A 6,699-nucleotide genomic window follows, 5' to 3' on the forward strand; every position below is an offset into this window, starting at 1 on the left:
GCTACAAGAAAAATAAAGGTTCAGTAGGGTCAAAGTTAAAAAGAGAAAATGGTCACAAATAAAGGGTTGCAGAAATATGCCCTGAGAAGAGTCACGGAAGATTACTCTGCAGTGGGGTAGATAGCTTTGTCATTCTCATTTTTCAACAGATGTTCCCAACCAGCTTCATCTGCTGTCCTGTATCCATAATACACATGATACCTGAGGGTGGCTTACATAAAACTTCATATGCTTCTGGAGCCAAGAGAAATATTAGGGCTTGCAAATGTGTTATACAGCATTAAATTGTTACTTCATATAACATGTAAATATTTGGTCAATTCTGCAGAGAGAGAAAAAATCTTTCTCTGATGTTGATAAAATATTTCAATAGCAGTATTTACTGGTCATACTAAAATAAGGTTTTTTTTCTGGTAAACCATGGATGAGGAACAAGAATGAAGAAAAATCACATAGCCAGCACTTTCTACATATGCAGTTCTGCCTACATTTGGCAGTCTTTATGAATGATGTATAAAGGCTCAGATAATCCTATGATGTTTCTGTCTTCCCTATCTTTATTTTAGGAAAAAAACGAAAGGAAAGGAAATTATGTGCTTGGTTATCACATAAAAAAGCAAAGCTGTATTTTTAATTCACACATTTTTCGTGTTCTGAATATAGCTGTCGAGCTGGATTCCTGCAGGGGAAATCTCTATAATTACAGTCAGGTGACACCACCTTCGTGTTGAAGGCACCAATATGTGCCAGGAAGTGCTACACGATGCTATAAGCAGCAGAAGGGAAGCTGAGCAAAAAGTGACTTGAAACAGGTATGTGAGCATATGTGTTATACAGATCTGTTATATCTGTGTGTCTTACAAACTTTTGCCTTCTTTACAGTTTATTAGAGCTTTGGTTAAAGCCACACATAGAGCAGCAATTCATTGCATATACAGTATGCATATTACATGTTGCAGTAAGTGCTAAAGACCTTGACAAAAAGGTCTTTTACCCTACACACTGGCCACGGTCACAGTTGACTCTGCCCTTGAGTATGCAGGATTGTAACACTCAACAGGTGCATTAATGTTATCTTGTTTGGGAATGGAGAGGTAGCAGGAAAAGATCAAACCACTTACTGAGATCATAGGGCCTCTAGAAACTGAACTTAGATCTTCAGCAAGTCTAAGAAGACGCCTATTTCTCTTATGTTTAAAGCAATTAGCTTTAAACACAAGACAAATACCTCATTAGAAGTCTCCCTTGCAGGGAAAAATTAATTTCCTCTTCAGTCACATACTTATATGACTGAACACTAAGGTGATACTTTATATGGTGACACCTAATAATCAGTGAACAGAAGAAGGAATTGGGAAATGCTTGAAATATTTAGCTATAGATGTCGACTCGTCCAGTCCTGATGTTTGAGAATGCTCAAGCTGACTCAGTATCTAATTGCTTTACCTCAGCACTGTCCCTAGTACCATAACAACTTTGAAGTTGTTGGAAAGAAACAAGGTAAAAAGCTGCTGAATGTACTGCATTTTCAGAGGTGCTGCACTCCTGCAGCTCCTATTGACTTCCCTGAGGCTGAGCTAAGGCAGCTCTGCAGAGGAGCAAAACTGCTCTTCCTTCCTGGACAGAGCTCCAGACCCTCTTTGTACATCTGTGCTGACTTAAGAGGAAACCGAGGATCTGTCCACACAGGAACCAAAATCAGTACATATAAAAATCTCACTGCAGCCACCGTCTGTATTTCTGTGCAACTTGCCCTGTCCCCCACAACCTGTCACGTTCAGTAAGAAATACTCTAGAGGAAAGATGGAATTAGTAAATCAGGCTATTGAATTATTTGAAAATAATCTTTTCCAAAGGGAATATAGGCTACAGACTTTTAAGAAGATGTGACTTTAGGACTGGGAAGTGTATCTAGCGTGTCAATGTGGTAATGAAGTTGGTTCTGCACTGTTTGGAAAACAGCAGATTTCCTTGCAAGGTTTGTGATTAAACATCTAACAGAAAATAATGATTTCCTTCAAGGCAGTTAGACACCAAATATAAAGACCGAGGGGAAGAGCAAAGCAGGGAAAGAACCTACTAAATATCACTACTGAAAGCCACTGTTACTGTAGAGTCCTAATAATATTCTCTGTTAATTATAAAAACTAGTATATAAAATTGAATTACCCAGTAGGAGAAAGTATGCCATTTAACATGCAGAAATCCTTCTACACACAGAAAATTGGTGCCTCTTCTGTAAAAAATAGCAGTTGGAAAGACGAGAAAGCATGTTGATCTGCATGTATATGATGTGATCAAGGAGAATTAACAAGGTAACTAAATTACAAAGGAGAAAAAACATACTTTGCTGGAAATATTAGTAAAGATTTCTATAATGAACTTGTGTAGGCAGAAAAGCAATATTTGCTTGCCTGGGGATGGAGTGGGAATGAAAGAATTCCTGCCCAGAAATTCACTACTTAAGAATTAGGAAATTTGTACTACTTGTGCCTACACAAAACATTAGATCAAATGGGAAATATATGACCAAATTTACTATGATTTGGAAGGTATCTGGAAAAAAATGGGCTTGTTAGAATTACTCTAAAACAACATCCTTACCATTTTGAAGGAAGCTGTCACTTCCTCTGTCATTTCCCTCTAATTTTTCATTGTTTCTTCCCTTCTATGCCTTCATTTATATTTTGGTGAGGAGAAATTTGGTGAGCAGACAAAACCAATCCCTTTATTTGTCTATGTATTTATTTTATTTTCTGAGAGGAGAACAAAATAAGTGAAATAAATACAAGAAAATTTGTACAGCACATGAACAGGATGCCTATAACATCTATTCACAGCCTGGCATGGTACTAGGTACAAATAAGAATATCATAACTGAGAATGCTGCAAGTCCTCATTTAGTGAGACTAGAATACCAAAATCTATATTACTTTAGTATTTATTTTCAAATAATGATTTCTAACATCTGTATTTGTTTCAAATGAATCAGCACAGAATCCTCCTGTTTGAAAAGTAATCTAGATTAAAAAAGGATAATCTCATTAAATAAAAAAGATATGAATATTTAATTTGCTAGACTTAATTCTGGATAAGAGAGCAGCTTTTTTTCAAATAAACCAACAAACACATTTTTTTATTCATAGTTACTGCGGGTAGGTACTTTTTGCCAATCAAACATAACAGGTATACATTGAATAACAACACCAAGAGGAGTTAAGAGGATGCAACTCAATAAAAACAAACAGGTCATCACACCTAGACAAGAATAATGAAACATAAAATGAGGAAGAACAAGTTAAATAATTGCATGTCAGAAAGAGATTTGGATGTTTACAATATTACTGTGCTGCAAAAAAGGCAAACACTTACTGCAATTTATAGCCCATGTTATCAATTACAAAACATTTAACAAGTCTTCAACTCTCCTTGAAGCTGTCTGTGGAGAGCTGGACATATGAGCTGGGACGGGACATGTTCAATTTTGGACACTTGATGGAATGTGTGGTCCTACTGGGAAAAAAACCAGAGGAATACAACAATAATTACCAGGCTTCATAAAGGTATATTGGTTAAAAAAGGCTGAAGGGAATAGGATAGGTTTAATCTGACATTCCTCTGACATTCCTCTGAAAAGCTGAACTTCTGAGAAAAAAAATCTAAGTGCTAAAACAATAGCAGCTTTCAAATATATAAGAGGTAATTTCAATAAAAGGAACAAGCAGTTTTCTGTCTTTGCTGTGCACAGGACAGAGACATTTTGCTCTTCTAACTATTTGCTCATCTCTTTTCAAACGCTGTCTGGAAATGGACATGTTACCAAAATAACACTAAATACAGTTTTTGCACTGCTACAATTTCCCTGATGCATTAAAAATACAGTTTAAAAATACAATTTGGGAAAAGTATGGCAGAACTGGAGAAAAAGGAGATAGTCTTCATATGATTGTAGATTGCTCTCCTCCTCTGAAGCAGCTGGTGTCTGAAATTGTTTTCAAAGAACCTTCTCTTCACCTCTGTGCTGAATGAACCTACAGAAAAAGCTTGCACAAACCTGATTTGAAACTAAATAACTCCCGTTTTGGAGTGAACTGCATGATGAAGATGTAGTTATAAAATAAATAATGATTCAGCTCTAACTTTCAATTTTGTCCTTATTAAGTTGCTCAACCAGGTGTTGAAGCCAATAGAATTTGCTTTTCCTCTGCTGGGAAGCTATTTTGAGTGCAGCGTGACTGAAGAATAGCCACTTATTAGCTGCTCGGCAGTGCTCTCGGCTTTGCTGGTAGAATCCCCCACAATTGCTCCAACAATGATTTTGCCAATACTCATCTGGCTCAATCAGCTGCTCTAACAGTGGAGTATGAAATTCTGCAGTGCTTGAGAGGGTGGTGAGCTGCCTGCTGCTTAACAGCTCGCTTCATGGTGTGGTGTCAGGAGGGAGGCAGCACTGATTTTGATCTTCAGTCTGTATTTAATTGTTTCTCTCTTCAATTTATCCTCTTCTAGTCTCAGTGCAGGACCCATCCTGACTGAAATTCCAGGGTAATGTTGTTGTGTGCTGCTCCAGAGTTGCCGTGATTCATGCTGGTGCTATGTTTCCTCCGTGATGGGAGATGGAATTCTTCTGTACCCCAACTAGACTGTGAGGATTAATTAAAGCTTGCAACGCAAAAACTTTTGTTCTGAGTACCCTGTATGCCATTGAAGTGGAAATTATTGTTTGCTACAGCCAGTCCGAACACCATCTGGGATTTCCATGTTCCTGTTTCAGCTCAGTTGTACACTGCCGACCTTGATCTGGCACCATGAACATAAGATTAACATTACAGTCTCTTGTTTGGTGTTTGGTACTGTGTCCAGACCCCGTGTAAGTCTGCATACATCCCAACAAGCTGTGCTCAGCACATTGGGACTCCAAGGGCTTTTCTATAGCTATAAGCCTGAAACATCCCATTCCTTTTTCTGCACTTGAACTCTGGTATGGGCTAGATCCACAAAGCAGTGGATCCCTTTGGCCTTCTCCATTGTCACCCCCACCTGCAATTAACTTCAAGTCAGCTTGGCAAGACTGAGTAAGAAATTATGGTGGAATTGGGCTCTGCATTTCACAAAAGGTGTTTTCCCAATGCAACAGAATTGTCCCTTTGTGTGGCATCTAAAGTCCTATGAGGACATGGCAAAAAAGGGCTGATAATGCCTGAGATCCAAGTCAGTAGTGGAAGTGATGCAGAGTCATCCCACAGTACTCTTGTATGTTCATAATACCTACACAACTTAACCTGTTTTGCCAGTTCACCGTGAGATCCTCTGCAGGGCCAGGTGAATATCTCTGAAACAGGCAAATCCCAGCTGTGATTTACTACTCTGCTTTTATGCACCAGCTTTTGTACAGTTAAGAGTACATTTTAAAACCTTCCTGTGACTTCACTGTTTTTGTAAGACACAATAAACCAATGGGGTTAAACAACTGTGGAAATTCTCCCAGTATCAAGAGAGATACTCAAAATGGCACGAAATGTAACCAACTCAATTGTGAGCTTACCCTAGGGAAGAGATGAAGTAACAAAGAATTTCAAGCTTACTTCCGAACTGAAGGATTCCAACAGGTGCCTTACCTGAAAAAATGGGAGGCCTGACCTTCCTAGGAGTGTGCAATTTTTACAGAGGTACAGATGCAGTTATCTCACCGCACTAATTGCTTCCATTTACATATTTAAAGTGCCACCTGATAGGTTTCAGTTTTTGAGTCAGACCCCAATGCTGAGTGCTAAAGAAACACCTAATGAAAGTTAAACATTATCCATCTGAGCTTTGTGTTCCCTCACTTTCCCCATAGCATCAGATTCTCCTCAGTCTTTGAAGTGTCCCTTCTGGGTTTCTGAACAAGCACAGAATTAAATTGGCAGGAATTTGGCAGCAACTGTTCCTCACTGAGGGCAGCATCATGTGCATTACTCTCCTCCTCTGCCACCCTGAGACACTGGTTTCTGATTTTATGAAGAAAAGCTTAGGTGCTATCTTACACTTACACATTCTGGAGCCAACCTAGGGGGAAATGTCTATTTGATAACTTTCAAGCAATCCCACTATGTGGATGTGTATTTGTTTGCCTTCTGACATCTACAACCAGCTGTCTGGTTTGAATCAATTTTACCTAATGTCTTTGGAGATATTAAGCTCTTAAAAATTCATAAAAAGAGGCAAATGGGCCTATCACAAATGTGAATGGTAGATGAAGAACTGAGAACAACAGAGAAGGGACTCAAAATGAGAATGAAAGAATGATACAGGAGAAACTGACGTCTAAATGTTTATTACAAGATAAACGCAATTTATTGTCATTATAACTTCCTTGATTACCTTTCAACCTTTTCTTAACGACGCCCATATGTTGCAAATAAGAGGGTTTTATGACTTTTTGTTCTCTCACCTTTCCCACGGCTTACATTCCCGCTTTAATTACTACGCTGACAGCAGACGCGCCGCCGACTGTGTTTGCCAGCCTGTTTGCGGCGGTCCCCGGGGAAGCCACCCCGCCCGTCCCCGGCCCGAGGCCGCCTGTCGTTCCGGAGACGTGCGCCAGGTGGCGGTGCCGCCACTGCCGTGCCGCTTCCCGGCCACCGGCAGGCACCGACTCAAGGACCGGGGAAGCTTGTTTAACAATAAATCCTTGAAAAAATGCTTAGAATGGCTTAA

The sequence above is a fragment of the Cyanistes caeruleus genome, chromosome 6 (assembly GCF_971803275.1).
Source record: "Cyanistes caeruleus chromosome 6, bCyaCae1.hap1.1, whole genome shotgun sequence".
In the NCBI taxonomy this organism is placed as follows: domain Eukaryota; kingdom Metazoa; phylum Chordata; class Aves; order Passeriformes; family Paridae; genus Cyanistes; species Cyanistes caeruleus.